The sequence below is a fragment of the Equus asinus genome, chromosome 4 (assembly GCF_041296235.1).
Source record: "Equus asinus isolate D_3611 breed Donkey chromosome 4, EquAss-T2T_v2, whole genome shotgun sequence".
NCBI lineage: Eukaryota > Metazoa > Chordata > Mammalia > Perissodactyla > Equidae > Equus > Equus asinus.
This window is the reverse complement of record NC_091793.1, coordinates 117,575,765-117,601,642: the sequence shown is the minus strand read 5'-3', so window position 1 is coordinate 117,601,642 and position 25,878 is coordinate 117,575,765. Positions and strand designations below refer to the sequence as shown.

At 38.7% G+C, this 25,878-nt stretch overlaps 1 protein-coding gene across 8 annotated transcripts in view; it reads left to right on the top strand.

Annotated features, from left to right (window-relative positions):
• ZNF385B (zinc finger protein 385B) overlaps positions 1 to 25,878 on the top strand; it is a 387,462-nt gene that overhangs the window by 251,877 nt on the left and 109,707 nt on the right. The window lies entirely within an intron of this gene.

The following is a 25,878-nucleotide window of genomic DNA, read 5'->3' as shown; positions in this document are numbered from 1 at the left end:
TTTGGTCTTTTCTTCCTTTTGCCTGCTTTTCCTTTTCGAAGTTGAAGAAATCTGTCTGGTTGTTTTACTCCCACCCCTCTCTTTCTCTTCATTACTTACGTGTCCTGGAAGTGGAAATTGTAACTTAGAGAAGGTGGCTACTCCACACGTGCTTTTTTAACTTAATGACAGCAGAAAGATTGTGAAGGAAGAATGCTGTAACTAAGGTGACTATCTATCCCAGTTTGCTTGGGATAGTCTCAGTCTATGCCTATTAATATCATCCTGTTTCATTCTCAAAACTGTCCAGGTTTGGTTGGTAAGTTACGTGGTCACCCTAGTTAAAACTAAGATGGGCTACAGGATGGTATAGAAAAATGTAGGAACTTTAAAAAAAGATGGTGACAGTAGTTTGAAATTTTGGTAGAACCAGGTTAATTTAGCATGCTAATTAATAATAGCAAGGACAGAATTGCCTTTCCTGACTCTGGGATCTCTGTGGACTCTTCAGATCTGTGTTATCTTTTGGGAGTGTTTTCAAATATATAAGCAATTATTCTTGTTTATATGCATGAAAATTGAACTACCAAGATTCTTATAAAATTCTAGTAAATGAGAGAATATTTTCCATTTAATAATTTTTTAAATATTCCTAATAAAAATTCTTATTAAAATTATATTTTAGAAATATAAATGGAGATTTAATAAAAGGTATTCATGATGGATTTGTGAAAAATTCTTTTGAGGATACTGTTGTTGCTGATAATTTTGGGTAAAGAAAAAGTATTTAAATGGAAAATATTTGAAAGGCCCAGCAAACAGAACAAAATTAATACAGGGTGTCTTTTTCAGACACTTCAATATTCTTTTTCATCTATAACTTCTGAAAGCTATCTTCTGTTATGTTTCAGTGTTTATTATAGTTTAAAGAAAAGTTTCTTGCCCCAAACCAGGTTTTCATTCCCATTGATAACAAGTGATTCATTTTTATCATCATTGAAAGTGGTATTAATATTTGGGAGAAATTTAATTGAATCCCAGACAAGTTATTTCCTTTGTCTGCCCTATAACAGTAACATTTTCTGGTGAGTTGAGTAAATAAAGCTCATTGCAAAGATCTAAGTTTCAGAATCCCCAAGTAGGTTGTAACAGACAGTATTGCCATGTGAAAATTCGCAGTGTTCACTTATAATGTACTTAACATAAGATGGTAGGGATTTTCAAGAAGCAGTTAGAGCCTGCGACCAATAAAAAAAAGACACAGAGGAGTAAAACATCTAATGATTAGAGCTGCCAAATACCTTCCATAAGCAGGTTAGACATACGACTTGCAATTAGAGCTAATATCCTTTCAGTTTAATATTTTCTTACCTTCTTAATAATTAACGTAATGCAACAACCCCATCTGGACCATGAAATAGTAGCACAAAATTCCAAAAGAGTCTTTATTGTACACTTTTTTCTGTAAAAACATTGTCCAAAGATCTTCCAGTGTACTTTTGTTCAGTATTCTTTTTCCCAATGCCTAAATATTAGCACTTTTACAGGGTGAAATTGGCTGTAGTGTTCTGCTACTGTAAAGATAACCTGAGGTTAATCACAATGTCATGCTTTCATTCTCAGTTTTTTCATGAGGTATACTTATTGCCAGAGGAAAGCATTCTGTGAAAAAAGTGGAGCCCACATTATGATTGTTATGACGGAATTGATTTGTCTTCCCTATAACAGTAACTTTTTCTGGTGAGTTGAATAAATAAAGCTCACCACAAAGACCTAAGTTTCAGAATCCCCAAGTAGGTAGTAATAGACAGAACTAGCCATCCAGCTTACTGACGCCATCGTAGTGGTCAGTGCTATACTTATGAGTTAATAAAAATGGCAGTTAAGTTATGTAAGGAAACAGTTTTTTCTCGAGTAGACGTTATGTTTGCCTGTGTGAACAACTAGAGGAAGCGGGTGTGAAGAGCTCTTAACTGCATCACTGCTGGGACATCCACATGTTTTCTAGAAGACAATGAAAAATGGAGGAAGAGCAGAGAGAGACAGATCTGCCAGTCTCAGATTTGTCTCATTTTTAAGGGGATTCATGATTGTCTATTCTTTATAAATGAAATATATTCAAATTTCAATAGTTTAATTTTTGAAAATGTATTGTTCCTGCCCAATTTGTAATCACAAGACACCTAAGCACATTACTGCTAACACCACTGCATTTTCTCATTACGGACCACTGTGCAGGCTGGAGGCCTTGTTTTCTACTAAGAAAAAAGATAATAAGCTGATAATTAGAGTTACTGGAACAGAAGTGATTTTAGGATTCAAGAAACTTTATGGAATGGGCCCTGGAGGGAGACCTGAGGTTCAACCTACAGCTGCAACACTAGATAAATCGCTGAAAGGCTCTGCCTGTGCCTCAGTTTATCTATTAACGAGAACAATCCACACATTCCATCAGAACCAATTTATGAGGACAAGAGAGAGAATCTAAGTGAACCCCCAAGGAGAAACCATTCTTAGTGTTACAGAGGCAGGCAAAGTATAAGCCAAAGCAGAGAGAGAAGGGCCAGTTGCTTTACTCTCCACCCTAAAGCCCCACGAGGTGCTGAGGTCACACCATTTGGGTAGAACAGTGTTCAGGTGCTTTTGCAATTAGCCCTGTTTACAAGGGATTGAGTTAAAGTTTCACTAGGGGAGCAACTTTCTAGGGCTGATTATTAGACAGAGTCTTTTTAAAAAGTATGTATGAAAAGAAGTAGTAGCCAGGACAATCCCCTGCCTCCCCCTGGGTTCTGATTGTCTGCTTGGGAGTCACATGCCCCAAAACCCTTCAATTGCTGTATTTTCCTAGTCAACAAAGGATATATTTTACTCAAAGCAAAACACCTTCTAATAAAAATGTTCACATTTTCCCTTAATCAAAGAACCACTGGGAAGCTGAAAAATTTCGTTGTGAAGCCACGCTATACAGATAATGTGGAAAGGACTGACTGAGCATTTGTAATTGTGTGCAACAAATAGGAAATGTACAACGAAAAGAATAAAAATTACTAGGATGAAAGAATTTCATATGATTACAAAGAGAGTTTCTATGAATTTGAACATATATGTATGTATATGCATACAAATATATGCAAAGTATAATTATATACTTTATATAAAAATATTATATATATATATGAATGATACATTTATATTTTGTTTCTTGGAGGAAATGAACTACTCCGGGACTGAGATACTTTATCTCTGTAATAAGTAGCTACATAATTAGAGAATCTCTAAGGTCTCATTAAAACAACTTTCTACAACTGTTACTACCATGAGTCGTGATAAGTAAGTGTGAGTCAGGTAAAACATTTATCTAAAGGGAAAGCTGAAATAATCAAATAATATTTATGTAGTATTAAACATGTAAAATTTTCAGAATGGGGCAGGGAGAAATGAAGCCACTATATTTTGAGCACTGTCGCATTCTCAGTGGTAAAATAAAGGTAATAATAATAACAACAACAATAACAGCAGTCACAGAAAAACAGATCAAGTTGGTACAGGTAAAAGTCCTAGATGCCAGGCTTTGGGCTTAAACCCCATGCACACATTGTCTCGTGTAATCCTATGAAACAAATTTTAGCATGATCTCTGTCTTACAAATGAGAGATCTGAGACACAGAGAAGTTCACTCACTTGCCCGAGGTCTACTGAGCTGGTGGAACCTGAGTTCAAACCCCGGACGTCTGTCTCCAGGATCTGCTCCTTCTCTCACTCAGTCCTGACAACCTCATAAAATAGGCATCATCCGCTGATGTGGATAATAGTTTCCCCATTATAGAGGTTAGGTGACCTCTCTAGGGTTACACACAGACTCTACACAACAGCAAGGATGTTAACCCAGCCCTTTTTATACATGTACTTTCTAATATACTATGCTAAATTTTCCCCTTTATAGTTATTGTCCTTGTAGTGACAGTTTAATGAACGTTGTATTGGATGTCTGAACTATAATTAGATCTGCCTCAAAAAAGAAAAATCAGCAAATCAACACTACGTTTCACAGTAGCAATAACTATTCACATTACACTAGCATCCTTTTTTTCACATTGTCCTGTTGTATGGCTTTCCATGAGAATCCGTTCCTATTACCAAAGTGGGACAGTTTCACAATTCTAAACTCGCTTGGATTCCAGTGACTAAACTGATGGTGTCTCCGTGACATTCTTCCTTGTATTCAGGGAGCCAGCAAGGTAAAGTGAGGCTTGATTAATTATTTCTAAATTCTGGGATGCTATGTAAAACACTCTTCGTGATCAGGTTCACTGTCAATGGATATACACAAATAGGAAATAGACATGTAATCTGGGCTTTGACTAGGATGGGAAGGAACCACCATTTCTCTCCCCGTCTCTGGGGGGCAGGAAATTGCTCTGGATTAAAGAAATGCCAATCCACCTTCCCAATTAGCCCACTTTAGAAATATTCTCATGCTCTCCCATTCCCCAACTTTCTATTGTTCTCTTCTTTGCTGCTCTCCTTTCTCTATGGAATGTGTGTCTGGGCAGCTCTACCTGGCTTGGATTTGATGGGAGAATGGACAGGAAGCTGAATAATTTAGTCCCCAGCTCTCTGCTGATACAAGCAGAAATTGAGACAGTTAGACCAGAGTTAAGACCCCTCCTCATTTCATGTATGCCATTGAGCAGCTGGAGAGTAACGATGATTTTTATTCCCTCCTGGCATTAAGCCTGAGAGGCAAACTGACAAGTAACAAGAAAATTCAAAATTAAAGCTGACAAGTCTTCCTTAATTCTTCCCAAGATGCTTGAGTATGATTATTATTTAATGTTTCTTTGTCCCTACAAATAAATGAGGTGTCAGTCAATATACGAAATTGCTCCAGACAATAGAAATCTGCCTGAAAACTAAAACCAAAATATGAAAAAATACCAGAAAGACTAGAGGTGTGGGTTTGGATGGGAGCAGGTTTCTGAAAGCATAGGATACAGACTAATGCAGAGCTCTCTCTGTAGTGCTGGGCAGGGTTTTTCAAGAGTTCCTGTCATTTTGTGACATTTCCTTCTGTGTATAGCCCTTAACCTCAGTTCTACTGTATTGTCACATTTTGCTTTTCAGATTCACCACCATTGATGGTGGATCAGGAACATCACCCATGTACACAAAGGATAGTGCATTATGATGTTTGAAGATGGAAAAGAAAAGATTCTTCAGTCACTAGGCAGGCTGAGCTCAGGGCTGTCAAGCAAATTATGCTAGCCCAGGATGTCTGCTCAGAGAATCACTGTGGTGTGGCAGGTGATGAATGAGTGGTTTTCATGGCCTTGGGCTCCTTCCCAAGAGAGAGAGACTAAGTTGGAAGATGATTTTAGCAATCATGGTGGATAAATCTGACAGACCTCAGATACCACCCCCTTCCTCTCTGCTTATATGAGGAATGATGGTAGGACTGGGTCTTGACTTGAGAGACTTTCAATATAAAGATGACAAAAATCATCCTCCCTATTCATTCCCTCTCTTTGAAATGAAAATTTACCCAAGCAAAACAGGATTTCTTTATATCAGGAATTTTTCTGATCCAGAGAGAAGGGCCTGCAAAATGCTGGCCTTTCCAATGGAGGTTAGAAACTAGCGTTGACAAAATGGCACTCAGTTTTCACCTCTCCTTGGTATGTCAAGTCTTTTTATATTCAAACACCATCAACTCCTAAAGGAATATGAAAGACCACTGTATCTTTTGAGAGAAACTAAACATAGGGCAAGTTTGCTTTACTTCATAGATTTAGAAATGGAATTTATTATTAGAAGAAACTAGAAGTTGAATATTCATTAGTACCCTTGATCATCTTCTGAGCAGAAGACTTGAAAGAAGCCTGGGTATGGAGGGAATTTTTTTAGTGTTTTCTTTTTCCTGTGCTTTTGAGCTGATGTTAAGTTCTGCCATCTGTAGGACATGTGCATTTTAAACCTCTTTTACTTATAAGCTTCAGCTCTTTCAGGAAATTGTTTTTTGCTTATGTTACCTAAACTGCAGAAATTGGCTTCCATCTCACATAGTCTCTGCATTATTAAAATGCAGCTTGTTGTGCAGAGTTTTAATGGACTCTTTAGGGCCTTTACATATTAATGTTATATACTAAAAACTATTAAAGCATTCCAAATAAAACATATTCACCAGTTAAATGTTCTGTTTTATTTGTCATCATGAATGAAAAGGACAAGCTAGTTATCTGCATGGTCATTTAGAAAAAAAATTGTAACTAATACAAATTTAGTCTCCTCATACCAGGCAACTTAGTCACATAATTCCAAGGGAGCCTAGAATTTATTACGCTCTCTTTTTGATTCTTATCTTTAAATCTTGAAAACTGGCAAAAAAAGAAAACCAATTTCAACCTACTATTGATTATTTAAATATTAAATACTTATAGTAAATTCTTATCCGAGACAGGTTTTTTTCCTTCTGTCAACAAGAAGAACCTGGTAAAAGTTTGTCTTTGGCTGGTATGTACTTAGGGATTTTTAACTCTTTGAAAATATCCAAGTAAATGCTAATTGGTGAGGTCAACCAGGTAGAGGGGGTGGAGACTAGAGAAGAAGGTGAGAATAAATCAAGTAATACATCATTTTTAAATTATCTAGCCCACTTCTTCCTCTCAACCAGAAAAAAATACTTGTCCCTTATCAAATATTCACTGAAACATTTGATATTAAAACGTTGCTCAACCAAGTTAGAACCTACAAATGTGGGCCCTCGGTGCCCTCTTTTCAAACATGTGATGTGGAGTCCCAGTATAGTGCTAAGAGCCCTAGTTTAACGTCAGACAACATCTACAGCTTTCTATTCCCCACTCTGCTTGCCACTCATTAGATGGGTGACCTTGGGTAAGTCATTTAATTTCTCTGGGCTTGTTTCCTCGTTAGTATTAATAGAGGCTTGGACTGGATTCATTCAACACATATTTACTGAGCTCCTGATAGGTACCATGTTTCAGTGAGATATAAAAGAATAAAAATCAGCCCCCAGTCTTCAAGGAGCTGATGGTTTAATAGAAGAGACACTCATAAAAACTAATGCATGCAATAAAGAAGTCTGGATGCTATTACAGAAATTTGTTAAGTTACATGAGGGGCACCAAAAGATGAGTGGTCAGTCCTATCTGGGTTGAGGTAGCAGAAAGGAGATTGACAAAGACTTGAACAGAGAAGATGCTTGAACTGAGTTTAAATAGCACTCTCCAGATGAACAGGGGATGAAAGGTGTAGGAACACAGGCTTGTAGGAGTAAATCAACATAAAAGCTCACAACCTAATAGAGGTTATGTACAGTTGGAATGTAAGTATGAGATGAAATATGCACGGAATGGCTGGAACAAATGGAAAAGGCTTTATATGACATGAGGATTCTGTATTTTGGAAAGCCATGGCACAGTTCCAAGTAGAGCTTGTAAATTGTTCATATATGTGTGTTCTAGAAAGATCCCTCTAGAAAAAATATAGCAAAGACTTGGAGAGGGCAAAGATTAGAGGCAAGGAAGCCAGTTAGGAAGCTATAACAGAGGTACATGGGAGAGATGACGAAGGTGACAGCAGTGGAGAGATGACGAAGGTGACAGCAGTGGAGAGATGATGAAGGTGACAGCAGTAGCTATGGGGTGGAAGCGAAAGAACTATAAGACATGAGGAAAGTGATTCCTCTAAAATCACTGAAGGGCTGAGGGGTGAGGAAAGAGGACGAAGGTCTCTAGCATCCCTTTCAGTTTTCAGCTCCCATGAGTTCATTATTCCAAGACTGCTAGATCAAAACTGCACGATTCAAGGAAAGATTTTCGTAAATACACTTTAAGGAAATATATTTTTAGCACTTCATAAAACGGCTTATTGTTTTGAATTCTTGCTTTTAGACTATTGGAATCACTGTGTTTTTAAAGGGAGCTCTATAATGCTGGTATAGAATGAGTGAGGTATTAAAATTGATCCTTTATTGGTGCTGGCCCCGTGGCCGAGTGGTTAAGTTCGCGCGCTCCGGTGCAGGCGGCCCAGTGTTTCGTTGGTTCGAATCCTGGGTGCGGACATGGCACTGCTCATCAGACCACGCTGAGGCAGCGTCCCACATGCCACAACCAGAAGGACCCACAACGAAGAATAGACAACTATGTACTGGGGGGCTTTGGGGAGAAAAAGGAAAAAATAAAATCTATAAAAAAAAAAATTGATCCTTTATTCAGAAGACATAGCGTAGACAATTAAATAGGTACTATAAAGTTACCCTGAATCACGAGGTGCACTGTGAAGAGGCAAAAACAATCCAGTTGTGCTGGATTCAGAAATTCCATGAGGGAGTTTAATATAAATACCCAGGAGACTCAGAGAGCTGGAAACAGGAAGCGAGCCTGTAAGCAGCATCCACAGCCAACAGGTAGTCAGAACTCATGCTTCAAAATCCTCTTACCCACCCCCACCCACCTTCAGTTTAATTTTTGTGACTCTGAGTGTGTTTGTCATTTATCCTACCATGAGCACCATCTTTACATCATTCTACGACTTTCTGAAAACTTCTTGAAAGTGTCTGTCCTTGATCTCATCCTATTCACTCCGGCCCACTGTAAGTTGGCTACCACCCAGAACACACCAATAAGGTGGCTTTTGCAAAGGCCACTATGTCTTTCTAATTGCCAACTCCAGTGGATGTGTCTCAAACCTCATCTTACTTGACCTTTATGTCATATTCATGAAAGACTCTCCTCATTTGCCCTTATGACATCAGGATCACCCTCGTTTACCCTCACCTCTGCCGACTTTATCACTGTCAGGTCCATGAGCTCCTCCTTCCCATTCTATACTCTCCCTGGGTCATTTCATCCACATGTATGGCTTCTATATGTAAATAGTGTTCATTCTCTGGCCTGAGTCGTGCCTTTATGTTCCAGAAACAAAAATCTAACTTTCCACTGGACATCTTCACCTGATTATCCCTCAGGTGACTCAAACTCAACAATTCAAAACTAAACTCTTTCTTCCCCAAATGTTTGCCTTTTCTGACCACAATCTCTTACCTTGTCATGACTAGACTGTGCATTCCTCTGTAGGCACATGTCCCTTTTCATACTTCCCTCTCATGCGTAACTCCCCACTCCAAGCATGCTAAGCCACCATTATTATCCCAGATATGTTGTGCTCGTTATAAAGTCTGAGTCTTTGCACATGCTTAGAAGGCCTTCTTGATACACAGATCAAAACAGATATACACATACAATCATTTTTTAATCTGGCTGAATTTTATTTAACTTTCAGGCCTTTGTGAAGGAGTTACCTCCTCCAGAAAGCTTTTTTGACCCCAGGTCTCTGCTGTTAGATGCCCATCTTTTGTAGTTTTATGGTGGTTTGTACTCTATTGCAGCAGTTCTCAATGGGGTCGGGGGGAGAGAGGGAATAGGAGGTAAGAGGATGGTTTTCCCCACAGGGGACATTTAGCAATGTCTGGAAATACTTCATTATAACAAAGGGTTAGGGTGGCACTGGCATCTAGTGAGTAGAGGCAAGGGATGCTGCTAAATATCCTACAATGCACAGCACCCCCCCCCAACAAAGAATCCAAAATATCATTAGTACTGAGGCTGAAAAACCCTATTCTGCTGTAATTGCATATTTATTTTTCTGCTTCTCCTACTAGACTATAAGCCTTTGGAGAACAGGAACTGTGTCTTACTCAACATTGTGTATGCAAGAAGTAACAGGTTGCTTGGCATACAGTAGATGCTCAATAAAAATGAAGGCACAAATGGGTGGGTATATTGATGGATGATGTGAATGGTTTCTCATCCTAGCTCAGAGAGAAACTGGTTGTATGTGGACTGAGGGCAATAAGTTCTGAGGTTTCACTCCTGAAGTGGCCCTGATGCCACTTCTACTTTTGAGGTACTTATCATAGAGGGAAGCAGGAGGACTCAAACTGTGGATGCATGTTTCTGTTTTGTTGCATATTTAAATATATAATATTTTATTTGTTTAGATATTATCCTATATTACTTGTTGAGCGAGGTATAACAATGTATGTATTTGTACCCATTGCTAGTTTTCTACTATGTTATAAGTTATACTACACAAGACATTAGAGCATGTTGTGATGAGAAAACAGAATCTGGTTTAAGTTCTGGCTTGAGTTTCAATACTGAGCATGTAAACCTAAGAAAGACTCTTAGTGTCACTAATTTTTAATTTTCTCAACTATAAGCATATTATAGTTTTGATGATTGTATGAACTAAAGTATATAAAGTACTTGATATATAGTAGATTCTCAATAAATGTTACTTCTCTTGTCTCTTCTCCAAACTTCTCATATTACTTAGGAATTGCATTTGACTCAGAAACAAGACCTACATAATAATTGCTTAAACAGATAGTTTAATTTTTCTCCCATACAAAAGAAGTCTGGATGTCTACACCCCAGGGTTTGTATGATGCCTCCACAAAGTTGTTAAGGAAGCCAGACTCTTTTTAGCTCAACACTTTACCCATCCTAAAGCATGGCCCTGATACTCAGAATGCCTGCTGGAACACCAGTCAGCACTTCTGTGTGCCAAGCAGCAGATTAGAGGTCAAGGTGAAGACGGTCATGCCCTCTCTCTTATAAGGAGCCTTTCAAAATGACTTTATGCTACAGTGAGCGTGCTCATGTGTAAATTCCTTAAGATTTAGCATCTCAGAATATAAAGGACAGAAGCATTGTAGTACTTCAGAATTCATTTTACCATTCCAGACCTAACATCATTTTACCACCTCTAAGTTCATGTGTGCATGTGTATGTATATGTATGTATTCCCAAATAAATTTACTATATTTTAACGCAGACTTATAGAAATGGTGCTCATTAGTTCTGACATTCAAAAATTATATAATTTTTAAAATCACATTACTTACTGAGAGGGCATGGAAACAATGACATCCCAGTAGCAACGAGTACACCCAGTGCCCAGATCTGGGTTTCTAAATAGAACTCTACAATAAACCAAACCAGCAATCCTTGGAGACTAGGGTGAACATCACCAGTGATAAGTCATATTGCTATCACTTATCCATTGGTATGAAGTTATGAAAAGGGTACTTCACCTCTATGGTATCCTTTCAGAAAACTCATAAATCCAATCCAATCATGAGAAAAACATTAAGCAACCCCAAATTGAGGGTCATTTACAAAATACCTGACCAATACTCCTCAAACTTGTCAAGGTTGTTATAAAAAAAGGAACAACTGAGAAAATATCACAAACTGGAGGAGACTAAGGGAGCGTGATGAGCCAATGTAATGCGGTGTTCTGGGAGTGGATTCTGGATAGAGAAAGGACATTAGTGAAATCCGACTAAAGTCTGGAATTTAACTAAGAGAAGTGAACCAATATTGGTTCTTAATTTTGACGAATGTACCATCGTAATATAAAATGTTAACATTAGAGGAAACTGGGTGAGGAGTATATGGGATCTCTCTGTATTATGTTTATAATTTTTCTGTAAATTTAAGATTATTCCAAAAACATAAAGTTTATTTTAAAATACAAATTATTGGCCCACATTGAAAGCCCGTGTTCATCTGTATAGCATATTATCTATACAGTAAATGCGTTTGAGTGTAATCTCCACGCGTACAGGGTCTTTGTCTAGTTTGTTTCCTGCTGGTTCCCCAGTATCTAAAGAAGCACATGACATAGAGTAGGCACCCAGTAAGTATTTGTTAAATGTTGAATGAATGCACATATGGTGCCATCTCAGACCAAATTTATGTGTTAACCTAAGGATAATACTAGGAAAGAAAATGTACACACAAAAAAACTTCTGGCCTGTTTCTGAGATATTGTCGTTTTCCAGAGTAGTATCTTGTAAATTGTTAGGGCATTCTGACTAGCCCTCTGTTTTGTAGTCCAGGAAAATCAGCATACTTTTTCTCCATAATTTTCCTAATGGGACATTTTATAAGGGCTAGATCCTGGGGGAGTTGGTAACTATCAGGTACTTTATTAGAAAAATAGGAGTTTGTAGCACTGATTCTAACTCGAGGAAATTGAAGCCTTTTTATAATCCTATGAGATTAATAGATCAGGGATTAGAAAGCTGCATGGTGCTAATTTTCTATAAATTAGTAATTTTCTATTAGCATAAGAAAGATCTAATGGGAACGACACTTGATTAAAATCACAGCCTCACTCCTTACTGCCTATGTGATTATAAGAAAGTTCTTAGTCTCTCTAAGTCTCAAGTCTCTGGTAAAACTGGGAGATTAATACCTCACAAAGTATACGTACAATCCTCTATTAATGAAAATACGAGATCGATTGCTACAGCAAGAGCTCAAGAATACAGAGGCTCTCACAAAACAGAGGCTTGTTTCTGTCTCCTCTCACGATCCAGGAATGGTATAACAGCTGTTGGGGAGCCCAGGCTACTCCATCTTGTTGCTTAGCTGCCTCTGGTCTACATGCCTTTTTTTTTTTCCATGTTCAACTCACCACTACTTCCACATTCCAGGACACAGGAAGGAGGAGTCTAGAGGAAACACACCTTTCTTTCTAAGGGCACAACCCAGAAGTTATTACTTCTGCTCATGTCTCGTTGGTCAGAACCCAGTCGTGTGGCCCCAGCTAGCTGCAAGGGAAGCTGGGAAATATTTTGTTTAGCTGGGAAGCAATTTGCTTAGCTAATACTTCTGGTATCATGGCGATTGGCAAGAAAATTAGCAGAGCCTGCCATAAGAACCTGGAGTAGTACCTCACAGGGAATAAATGCTCCTCAAATGATGTTCTCTTTAAATCATCTGGATGGTGATTAGTGTGGAAAGAGAAGGTAAGTAGAAACATTTTATCAACTGTGACTTTCCCATTACTCAGAATTTAGGATAGACGTTCCTGGGAAGCTATGTTTGCATTTGAAAACTTGTTTATCTTCTTGTAACAACTCACAAGAAATAAGGTTTATATTCATCCTAAGGAAAAGAGGCTACAGAAGTAATGTTTCAAAATGTACTTGTTTTTATAGGTAATGACATCAGCTAGCTTCCCTTCTAGCTCAGTAGATTAATTTAGAAGGAACTGTGCTCTGGTGAAAAAGGGAAGATATGAAATGAACTTTGTTACGTATTTTCAATGTAGAAATTCTTTTGTTTCCTCAGCTGTATTTTTTTTAATCAGAATTTTTCTACTATCAACACTTTGCGTTCAGTTTCAAGCTTTTAGCAATGATTGTACTTCAGACATCTTTAGGAACTTTTTTCATTTTTCTTGTTTTGGTTTGATTATTTTCCTGAGGATATTTGACACCAATATGCTGAACTTGGACAGGTTTGTTCCAGGCAAAGCAGTTTATACTGAGCCCCATTCATGCTAAGCTTGCCTAGGACATTCTTACATTCATGGGCCTTAACTGCAGGTTGTCAGCCCCTCATGTGACCTATCAGACCACACTGCTAACCAGCTGGCAGCTGGACAGGGCTCAATTGGCCCTGCTCTTTGGGTGACAGTGACAACATGAGGGGTGAACATGATACTTGTTGTATTAGTCGGCTTGGGCTGCTGTAACAAAATACCAGAGACCGAGTCGCTTAAACGACATTTATTTCTCACAATTCTGGAGACTGAGAAGTCCAAGATCAAGGTTCAGGCTGATTCAGTTTCTAGTGAGAATTCTCTTCCTGGCTTATAGGAGGTTGCCTTCTCTCTGTGTCCTCACATGGCAGAGAGAGAGTGCTCTGGTATGTCTTCCCCTTTTTATAAGGGCATCAGCCCTATTGGATTACGGTCCCATCCTTATGACCTCATTTAACTCCTCCTCATAGTCCCTCTCTCCAACTACAGTTACATTGGGGGTGAATATGAATATGAATATGAACTTGGGGAGACTACAAATATTCAGTCTATGACACTAGTCTCCCTTTCACTTATAACATAAATAGTGCCTGTAAAGGGTGAATATTTTTTCTAGTGCTTGCCCTGTGCCATCCTGGGCAACCTGCCTGAAATTTCCCATAGTAGAAGAAAGATTGCTCCAGTGGCTTCCTATAGTCTATTTCTCTAATGAGATACCTGGTTTAATGTTGTTGTTTAGCCCCACAAAATACCTTGGGAGTTATAAATGTTAAATAAGATATTACAATGTAATAAAGTGGTATTTGTGGAGCACTGCCCAGTTTTCTTGCTTACGTTCTCTCTTGAATCCTCATGGTAACTCCATAGTGGGGATATTTTACTGGCTCTGTTTTATAGATGGAAAATTGAAGTTTGGAGAACTTCAGTGATTTCGCTAAGGTCTCAGGGCTAATAATTGATTGACACTGAGACTGCATTCCAGGCCTTCTAATTTCTAATCCACAGTAGACCAAATATGAGCTGGAATTTGGCTCTGGAGTCACTAAGGTTTGGTTTCAATCCAAATTCTGTCACTTATTAACAGTAAGTGGGCAAGTTAGTTAACTCACTGAAATTCCTCAATCTTCTCTGTGACATGGAATTAATAGAGTCCACTTCATATGGTTCTAATGAAAATTAAATTATATAAGGCATAGAAATTACTTAGCGTAGGACCTGCTGCATAGAAGATTGTTCAAAATTGTTGGTTATTGTTTTTAAGCACATATCGAAGTCTATTGCATTGAATTTAACTCTGAAGCCAAATTTATACATTTTATTGGATTTTATTGAGATATGGACTTTATAACAGGGATTTTGTTGAGATATGAGCATTTTAATTGTCACCTAAACATCCATCTCTGTATGTGTATATTTATTCTTACCTAGTCAAATAACAGATTAAAATAGTTAACAATTAGCAGGTATTTTAAACTCTGCCAGTTATACTTTAAGCAAGCAAGTCAGATTTTTTAGTTATCTGGCTTTGACTTTGATTTGAGGTCATTTAGTGCTCATTAATAAAGGAAACTGAGTTTGGGATTCTCAGTTTTCATTTCATACCAGTAAGCCAATAACAGCCAACATACAATAATAATTGTGATCCAAAAAACATTAAGGGGGGCTGGCCCCGTGGCCGAGTGGTTAAGTTCGCGCACTCCACTGCAGGCTGCCCAGTGTTTCGTTGGTTCAAATCCTGGGTGCAGACACGGCACCACTCATCAGGCCATGCTGAGGCGGCACCCCACATGCCACAACTAGAAGGACCCACAACTAAGAATATACAGCTATATACCAGGGGGCTTTGGAGGAAAAAAAATGAAAAAATAAAATCCTTAAAAAAAAAAAATTAAGGAGGCAAGGATTTAGCTGCTTGAAATTTAGTATATCTCTATTGAAATACATATTTTTTTATTAACTTGATTCGAAAAACCTAACGTAAGAGGTCATTGTCACATAGGCTCATGTCAACCATAATGACTGGAAGGTGCTCTCCTAATGTTCCCAGATTTGTCAGATAATTTAATCTGTATGCCAGGGTAAATTAATAACACATACTTTAATTTGTTTTGCACGTCAGTCCTGATTCTCATCTGGGATAGGTAATTAGAGAATTTCATACATTTCTAGAGTTAATATGTGCACATGTTTGTGGGTGTGTGAGTAAGGGAATTTTCTTATTCAGATAATTAGTTCTAGTTAAAGTTTCATGCAAGAGGTCAAATAATCTTTTCTCAGGTAAGAGAAACTACACCAAACCAGGAGTTAACACATTTGGAGCAAAGTCGATTAGCATTGTAAATGTCATAACCTCTGATCTGTGATCAGCTGAACAAACAATGAAAGGCCAGTGTGACTTTCAGGCTTCAGGAACAAAGTCTGATGACATACATAGGTAAAAGAACTGCTTCCCACTAGGTACATAGGTTAGTCAATTCTGAACTGCCTTGATTGGGAATTAATAAGACTAATGACTTGAGTTGATCCTAAATAGTTCTTAGTATCCGGGCAGGGCAAGTATGAATACACAGATGAGAAAGGTGGATGGTGACATTAAATTATTTCCTTTGAATACCCCATAGATAGTCTCAGAATGACTATACACACATAGATACACACACACACACACACACCCTCTGATGATTTTGACTTTAGAAGGCAAGATGAACAACTTACTATATCAGTTTGGTTTTGTGTATAATTGTTATAGTTTTAAGATATGGTTTAACTTATCGTATGTACTCAGAAAAGAGAGTTATGCATTAACTTGTTTATAACTCACTCATTGTCCTTGTCACATATGTTTGTTTTGTTTTCCCTGATAGCTTCTTAAGAGCAGGGACCATGTCTTACTCAGGATGAACACAGGGCCTGGCACATAGTAGAATAAGAAATATTTGAATGAATGCATAAGTGGATTTGAGCTTATGAATGGAAGTCTATGGTATTCAAATATGCAACATACATAAATATGAACATGATATGATGAATCTATCAATGTGTGCGTGGATGAACACATGCACACACACACTTGCACACATCCCACATTCAGAGTACTGCCACTAGTTAAGGAAAGTAATTCATGTCTAAGCTGTCTAGCTAACAATAATAGCATATAAATATGTAGTTAAATGATGTGTAATTGCTGAAACAGAAAATAATTTTAAAACTTTATAAATAATTTTAAAACATTGATTTCTTAATGTGAAAAATGGGCATATGTCAGTTTAAAAACATTATGAGAGTTAAATACATCAGCCCAAGAAAACTTAGAGACATGCAAGCACATAGACATTTATTCATGGCCACCATGATTTTTTTTTTCAATGAAGACAGATTGTAAGTACAAACCACAAAGCAATTATTTTAGTCCTTGTTTTCCTTACTGTGGACATAACTAGTATCCATCTTAGTAATGTGTTAAAAATGTTCATCTTAGTAATTTACAAAAATATTGAATTATAACTATCCAAACTTTTGATAAGAAGCAATTGTAGCTTTTTTCAAATAAGAATAAGATGTTATGCAACTTAAAAGATTTTAATAAACCCTTAAATTAACCTGATTTTTCCCCCTGAGATTAGTCGTTATAAAAGAGCACAGGTCCAGTTGCCACATTTTCTACCAGAAATGTGCTGTCATACATAGGCAAAGCTTCTATTTAAAGTAGATACCAGCTCTCTATAATTGGAGGATTATGGTAATAGATCTTACAGATGGAAAGGAGCTATATTCACGTATACTTTTTGGCATATGTTATTAGAGAAACTTTATGTTTCACTGTAAGATTATACATCTGCTATATAATCAACTTTATATTAGCTACTCTAATTAGAACTAGAAAGATCTTAAAATGGGAAAAAATTATTCCAAGTTCTCATCTGAGGAGGTAACTTTGGCTTACTCCCACCTAATCTTGGCCTTAAAAAACAAGAGCCTTTCAAGCCAGCCCTGATGGCCTGGTGGTTAATCTTCAGGGCACTCTGCTTCAGAGGCCCAAGCTTGGTTCTCATGTTTGGAACCACACCACTCGTCTGTCAGTAGCCATGCTGTGGCAGCGGCTCACATAGAAGAACCAGAAGGACTTACAACTAGAATATACAATTATGTGCTGGGGCTTTGAGGAAGGAAAAAAAAAACAAAGAGAGAGGAAGATTGGCAACAGATGTTAACTCAGAGCAAATTTTCCCCAGAAAAAAAAATTGCCTTTACAAAAAAACCCAAAAACAAGATCCCTTCAATGCAAGTAGACCTGAGTAGCCTGCTTTTTGTCTCATGGAGTGTTCCGAAGGCCTTGGAGAAAGTATGAGTTTTACCCTACTGACCCAATGGTGCAGGGCCTCATCTCCATGTCAGAATTGTCCTTTCACAGGTAATGATTACTTTCTACTGCCTCAGTATATTTTCATGTTCATTTTTCTTCTGGATTCCTTATGTCCCACATGAAGAATGCTTGAAGCCATCTGTTAAGAGTTTCTCCTCAAACCCTCTTCTCTAGTAAAAGGACCAGCCTTTATCATAACACACAATTGTTAATACCTCGATCAGGAAGGCAGGCATGCTAGTGCAGCAGACATCACTGGAACAAGACAGTCAGTTGGATTGCTCCACATTTGTTGAACCGCCTGAATTTTTTAAGCCCATCATGGATATGGGATTAGAGCTGGGATACAAGCACCTCCTGTCTCCTCCCCTCTTCCCTGAATTATAACTCTCTATCATATCAGTACCTCTCTGCCTCCAAAATTATTATAGAATATGTGAATCATTATGTTTGAATTCGGTAGTTGTGAAATAAATGTTTGTCTAGAACTGAGTGTACATAAAAACGATTGTACACACATACGGAGAGTGATATTTACAACACAGTGTGGTAGGTATGTGATGTGGAATATAGGTATCATAGGAACACAGTGCGGGGAGACGTCTCCCAGCCTGAGTTGGTCAAAGAGAGACTTCCTCTCTTAAGGGTCAGTAGGAGAAAATCACAGAGGTGAGAAATAGCATGATGTACACGGGGAGCTAGAAACAGATGTGTATTGTTAATGCAATGTTTGAGACTGGGATGGTGAGAAATGAAGCTCAGGTGATAGTTAGGGGTCTCAGCGTGGAGGACCATATGAGCCACATTAGTGTAAATCGCATAGTGAAGGTGAAGTTCCAGGGGCATGGAGACCCTGTCAGTCTTTCTCATGCCACATTCCCGACATTGTGCATTGATCTGAGACACAGGTCCTGGCTTTCAGCAAATATTTGTTGAATAGATGAATGAAAAAAGATTTTAATCAGAAGAGTCATGTGTTTCAATTTTATTTTTGATATATTGTTCTGGCAGCCACTTGGGAGATGGATCTAAGGAGAATAAAACTGGAGTGAAGGAGAGCGGCAATGATGGGAAGAGATGAGGGTCTGCACTAGGGCAGTGGGCGGTCACAGGGAGGAATCTGAGACGTATTAGAAGGCTAAACACCTAGCACCTGGTAGTTGTGTGGCTCTGATAAGAAAAGGAAAGGTAGGAGGTATGTTATGGTAGAGTTGCCGTCATTTAACTTAAAGAATACAAGGAAAGGAGTTATCTAAGGAAAGAATCAAGTTCAAGTTTTCTTGCAAATATACTGGAATTTAAATTTGTTTCAACTTTTACTTTAAAAATGAACCCATGAAGACATTTTTACAGATTTTCAGTGAAAATCTTGTAGATTTATACTTTTTAAAAATACTGTGATGTAGGCATTACATTAGCGTTAGGTTGAGAACATAACCTAAATACATGGACATCTTACCTTTAAAAAAAACATTCTTTTTTATTTTAATGATACAAAAACATTTTGACATAACTAATTACCACTTATTCTTCACACAGAAATTTTGGTAAGGAGAGAAATATAATAATTGCTAATTCTTTCCTGCCTTTTGCTCCTTTCTTTTGGTGTTCTTCCCGAGTCTAGTTTTCTGCAGTGAAAAAGTGGGGCAGAATCAGCTACCATATGGAGCCACACTCCCAGACGAGTGGCCTTTGAAAGCGTTTCCACTTTGCATGGGAAAGGAGCAATGCATGGAGGCCAAGGAGAAATCCAAATAAACAGCATTTCTACTTCTGTTTCTCAATCTGGTTTGAACATTTGGTGTGGGGCAAAACATACCCAATAGAATTAAGGGCCATCCTTCATTTGAGCTTAAAGTTCACATAATGTTAAATTTAATTTGTATTCAGATGGTTAAAAGTATTGTTAAAATATCTAATTCTTGTATGCTGAAGACTTATAAGAAATATTGTTCATGTTTTTCCTTTCTACTCTTTGGCACTGGCTCTCTTCCTCTTCTAAATATATCTTTTATTATCTCAAGATCTTCCTTTAGAATGAGTAACTTCATTCTCTTACATTTCAGAGTAAAATCTCTCAGCCCAAATAAGTTCGGTTCAGGACGTGGTCATGGGCATCCAGTTGGCTATACCCAGCAGGTATCTGGATAGACGGAGCTGCGGCTTGGGGCAGAGGCCAGGCTCTGAGCAGCAGTTGTTGTCAGAGATGGTGCCCTGAGAGGCAGGGATCATCCAGGGAGTGGGTATAGTGACCCACCAGCAGAAAACCAATGTCGAAACCTGAATATCCACACACACAGAACAGAAGAGAGAGAGCAGGCCTCAAAGACACAGAGCAACTTGATCCGAGAGGCCAGGGGAGGGCGTGGAGAGACCTATCCCAAAAGGCAGGGCCAGAGAGAAATTCAAGAAGGAAGGAGGCAGAGAGCAAGTGAAGCAAAGAGCTCCTCACACAAAACCCACTTGTCTCTCATACTCCTTAACCCGCCTCCCGCACAGCCCTGCGTCCTTCCCCAACTCTTCTGAACCATAAGGGAAGATAGTAGTTAATCACTTTTTTCTGTACTTGTGAATGTTGATGATTTATGCCATGTGAAGAATATAATTTCCTGTGTGTGCAAGTATGACTTTAGCTTCTTTTAGTATCACTTCCATCTAGTTTGTGTATAGGTTTTGTGGTTTTTAATGGTCTTTTCCTGTAAGTAGCTACAATTAATTTGACTATAATGCAAGTGTTTCAATAGTCATTATTTTCATGGTTACCCAGAAGATTTTACCATTGTTTTCTCAGGAATATTTTTTAGTCTACTCTGCTCTTTGTTCAGGATAAACAGATAAATACCTTGCTCAGAGCCACACAGAAATAGTTTCAATTCTGCTTCCATGCGCTCTCTCCTTTGTTGATACACTAAGAGAACTCCTAACAATTTTGAGAAGAGGAAACAGAAAAGTTCATTTCATTGTACAGTGTTCTGAGCAAGGACAGCGCTGCCTGTGCGATTTGCATCAGTTCTTGTCTGTATTTTATCCACAGAAAGGTGCGGTTGTGTTTTTCTGGAGTAGATTGTTTTCTAGCTATGTCTCCTCCGCTGTAAAATGCAGTCAGGGGTTGGTTTCAGACCTCTTCATCTGAGCATGAGTAGTACTTCTACTAAAGCACCCTCATTTTGTTAATTTTTATTTTCCCATTCCTCCTAGGGACAGATTTTGGTATCAATCTTAAAGATCATTGCAGTAAAGAAGTGGTTTCAAAAATCATTCCCTTTGGGTCACTGGGATATGGGTCTGTGTAAAGATAAAATAAGATGGATCTAATAATAATGCTGTACTTTTTGTCAGGCGAATGTCAGAGCTCATTATAAACCCTATCTTCCGTGGCATTTGGTGAGTTTGTTTTGATTCTATTTCTTTTATTCACGAAGAAACTGAGATATAAAGAAGTTAAGAATTTTATCTGAAGCCACATAGGCATTAGATCTGAGTAACCTTGGCATTGCTGACACAACAATTTGACTTTTTCCTCTAAGCTTGCCTAAAATATTGATGGAGCCTTTGAAAGCTTTCTCATCCATTTTTTTTCATTACATAGTATTGATTTCTATTTTTCTAACTTCAAAAAAATCACATAGCACAATTGTTAAAAAATTCAAAAGTAACTTTCTTAAATTTGGCTTTTGGCCTAAATTTTAGATTTTTTTGAAAGACCCAGCATACTGCATGTGATATAGCCAATGAATAATGCAGACTACTATTCATCAATATTGAGCAAAATAATATACTTTACTTTAGAAAAGTTTGTTTTTAAGAGCTAAACCCATCCTTGAGGGGTTTTTTCGGTTTTGTTTTTGTTTTTCCCTGGTACCTGCTAACTTCGCAAAAGATTGTTAGCATGTCTGTGATGTTTAGTATGGTAAAATAAAAAACAGAAATTTTATTATTCTTTTTATCTGAAACTAAGTGCTGTTACTTAAAATTTTCCTTTTGGTGTTAATAACCCCTGTGAAATTCTTAGAGATTGAAAAAAGATGATGACTCAGATATATTGATAAGGATTAATTTCTGCTGTAGATGAACCATGAAACACATGTGTAAAGTCTGAGAAAATACCTTAAGGAGGAGTATGAACTAGCCTTTCTTTAAGTAACTTTCTTAATCTTTAAAGGATCAGCATTTATCAGGATAACATTAAATAATTGAGAGCAAAATCATGACATATTGACTAAATCAGAATCCTGGCTGTAATATTTAAGACACTGGAAAATCAAATATAATTGTGGAACTTCAGACACTTTGTTGTTTATTAAATAGGCTTGGTAACTTTTATGATAACCAAATATTTTAAACAAATGATTATCTTTTACAGAGAAATTATAAATGACAGCCTCATGCAAGAATCCCCTTTTTCATGGCTGTTGTTTGTCCGCCCTTCCTCCTGGTGGTGGAGAAGAAGCAGGACAGAGTAGGAAGAGGAGGCCCCTACAGTCTGGCATTTAGGCCCTGGACCCTCGGTCACAGTGTGTGGTATTGAGAAATGAAAACCAAAAGCCCTCGCTTGGAATGGTTCTGAGGTCAAGACTCAGAAACCAAATTTCCCGTCCAGCTTACCCCTCCCTCTGTGTTCCTTCTCTGTGATTGACCCCTCCATCTACGGAGGCTGGGAACTTTGCTTTAGTCCAGTGGGTATCAGCCCAACATCCAATCAGTTATCATGTCCACTTGATTCTATTTCTTTATCTCTCTTCTCTTCTCACTACAGCCTAACGGTCAGTTCAGGCCCAAATCATCTCTTGCCTGGATTACTATAATGCCTCTTACTTGGACTCCTTAGCTCTATCAGCCTCTGCCTCTCCCTCCCACCCCTTCCCCACGAGCTCCTCTTGGACACACACACAATTCATTCTCCAACGACCGATGTTCCTTTCATTGGAAGTCTCATCATGTCATGCCCTTGTTTAAAAGCTGCTTTTGACTCTCTGCCACCTTTAGGTAAAGTCTGAACACATTAACATGACTTATAAGAGCTGCATTGCACTATTCCCAGTTTACCACTCCAGGAACATTTCTTAGCCCTGAGACATACTTTAGTCAATACTGAAATTCTTTCCGTTCATGGCACCACGCTTGCTTCAGCTCCAGGCATGGCCTTATGTGTAGTTTCCCTCTACTTAAAACAAGCCTGAAACCAGCTCTTCCTCTTCTCCTACCTCATTCTCTTTTGCCTAGGTAAATCCTAAGTCTTCAAGTTTTCAGTTTAGACCTCACTTTTTCAAGAAAGCCTTACTGGACACCTATGAAAGGGTTATAGTCGCTCAGCATACCCAGGATTACTCCTATCATCACACTTATCACCCCATATTTTAAATGCCTGTAGATTCAGGTGGATCCTTCCCAAGGTAGTTAGCCCCATGAGGGCAGGGACCCAGGGTTTCTTGTCCATCATTATATCCATAGCACCTAGTACAGTGTGTGGCTTATGGTCGGCCATCATTAAATGTCAGATGATATTTGGATAGATAGATTTCATACCAGGTCACCAGTAAAGGCAGAGCAAGGAAACAGGAACCTAGGCACGTACAGAACCACGCCAAAGGGATCAAAGGACCAGGATAGACACGCGAAAGAAGCACTGGGATGTAGAAAGGAGGCAGGCCAGCACTGCATTGTCCTACCATCTGCAAGTCCTGAGACAGGATAGAAATTGAGGCCCACATATATCTAACTATTATAAAGTTAAGACTCAAGCCACTAAGCTGCTAAATAAAGTATATTTTATCCCCCTACCTTGACAAATATATATTCATAAAAACCTGAGAAGGCCAGACACCTCAAAGCTCTGTGCCAAAACTTGGGGGCACAAAGTGGCTCCTGTTCCACCCTCTTTTCTTCCCACTCCAGCCTGGTCCTGTACTGCAGGAACGTGGACGCCTCAGTGCCCACTGCCAAGCTCCATCTACACCTCCTAAAAGTAGTCATCCCGAGGCCACTCCCAGGCCCATATGGGTGTTGTCCATCCCAGAGGGAAAGAGCTAGAAGAGAGACCTACTCAGGCCCTGGAAGTAGTTCCAGGGTCATTAGGGCATGGATATAGGGAATCTCAGGTATAGAAGTGGGAGAGGGAGAGCATAGACTCTGTGTGGGCTCATCCCCTTGGCCTGCAGGCTGGGGAGAGGCCTGGCTAGAGAGGGTTGTGTCACTGCAAGCAGGAGATGACCTGCATTTATTCTAGAGCTCATACTCCTGGTGTACTCCTAGTGTATATCTCTGAGGATGTGGCATTAGCAAGGACTGTCTAATATGTATTTTTAAATTTCAAAAACCCATCTTAAAAAAATCCATTCAGGGACTGGCCGAGTGGCATAATGGTTAAATTTATACACTCTGCTTCTGTGGCCCAGTGTTCCCTGGTTTTGATCCTGGGTGCGCTCATCAAGCCATGCTGTGGCAGCATCCCACATACAAAAAATAGAGGCAGATTGGCACAGATCAGCTCAGTGGCAATCTTCCCACCAAAAAAAAAAACAGAAAGAAAGAAAAAATCCTTTCAAATATATGAGTATACCTTAAAGGTTGTAGATACATCTTTCCCAGCTAACCTCTTAATGGTTCATACTTCCAGACCATGTGACTCTCTGTTCTCTTGTATTCTGGCAAGCGATTTAAACTGGTGCCTAACGGCATACTCTTTCAAGCTAAAGCAGGGTTCTGAGCTGTGAATTGGTTTGAATTCTGAGTTGTTCCCTTAGTAGCTGCAGAGCCCTGGGCAGGATGCTTCATCTGCTGAGTGGAGGTAATAAAATCTTCCTCCAGGGTTGTAGTGAAAGTACATGAGGTTAAAGTCTTTAAAAGGCTTAGCTCAAGTAAAAGCTCAATAGATCATAGTGCTGTCATCATCATCATAATCACTGTCATTATTTTTACAGCTGTTATTCCTTATTGTCTGTAACTATTGCAATGACCTTGGGCAAGTCATGTAACCTCTCAGAACCTCAATTTCTTCATCCATAAAATGAGGTCCTTGGAGCCAGAGGATAACTAAGGTTCTGTCCACTTAAAAGCAGCAGCTTTTTGGAGTTCCTTCTTTTTCAGTTTGTATTAAACCTGAGCTTGACCCCCAGGCTACGTTGTAAATTGTTAATGGAGGTTAGCTACCATGCATATAGTGTCACCATGTGTTCTATTTTAAGCAAAGCTGAACTTGAAAATATGAATCTTTGTAAAAAGTTAAAACCTCTGGATTAAATAAGCAGTTTATGACACAAGTTATTTGCTTTACAGAAATATTCATTTTAGAGTTCCTTTATTCACCTGATCTTCTACTACTTTAAAAATCAAATTGGATTTACAAAAGGATACTCAGTTTGCCTACACCTTTTCAGAAAAACGTGCAGAGACTTTTAATCTCTTTGAATCAGAGTCCTTTGAGAATTGATTAAATCTGATTCCATTCCCCCCAAGATGAACACTTGTTTGGGGGCTTTGTTTTTGGTTTGGCTGTATGCCAGGGATTCTTAAATTAGGATCCATGCACCCATTCTCTCAAAGAATTGTATGCAAATGTTTGCCCACTTGAGCTGACAGTTAGTCCTTCTCTGCCGTGTTCTGTGCCACCTCATGGAACTGGGCTCACTTACAGGAGTCTGTGCTGCTGTTGGGCTGGGCCGGGGCAGGCCGGGAGCTGAGAGGTGATGGATTCTCTTGGCTGGATGTGGTTCAAAAGTTCTGATCCCCTACGTGCCCCAGTAAAGCTTTCAGCTGACGTCTGAGTGAAAGAGTTGTCAGCTGAGGAGCAGAGGAGTGGCCTGTCAGACTCAGAATGTCCCATTTGCCAAGTCTCACATGAGAAAAGTGAAGACAGGCCCCACTGGAAAAGAAGACCTGCTTTCCAAAAGATTTATTACATAAAGGTCATGTTGCATAACATGCGCTGTGCTCAGTAGACTGGACTCCTCCTTGATTCATTCACACTTCACAAGATAGCTAATTGATCTCTTTAAAAAGGAGGGAATAGACCATGGAATAAATGGAGGGCCTTATATGAATGACAAAACAACCTGAGTCTTATTGGAATTCTGTCTTAGTTCTATAAGCCAATATTAAACTTTCTTCATAACCAGCCTGACCAAATAGTGTGCAGAAATCACTGAGGTTTGCACACCTAAAGACCTTATATATTAAAG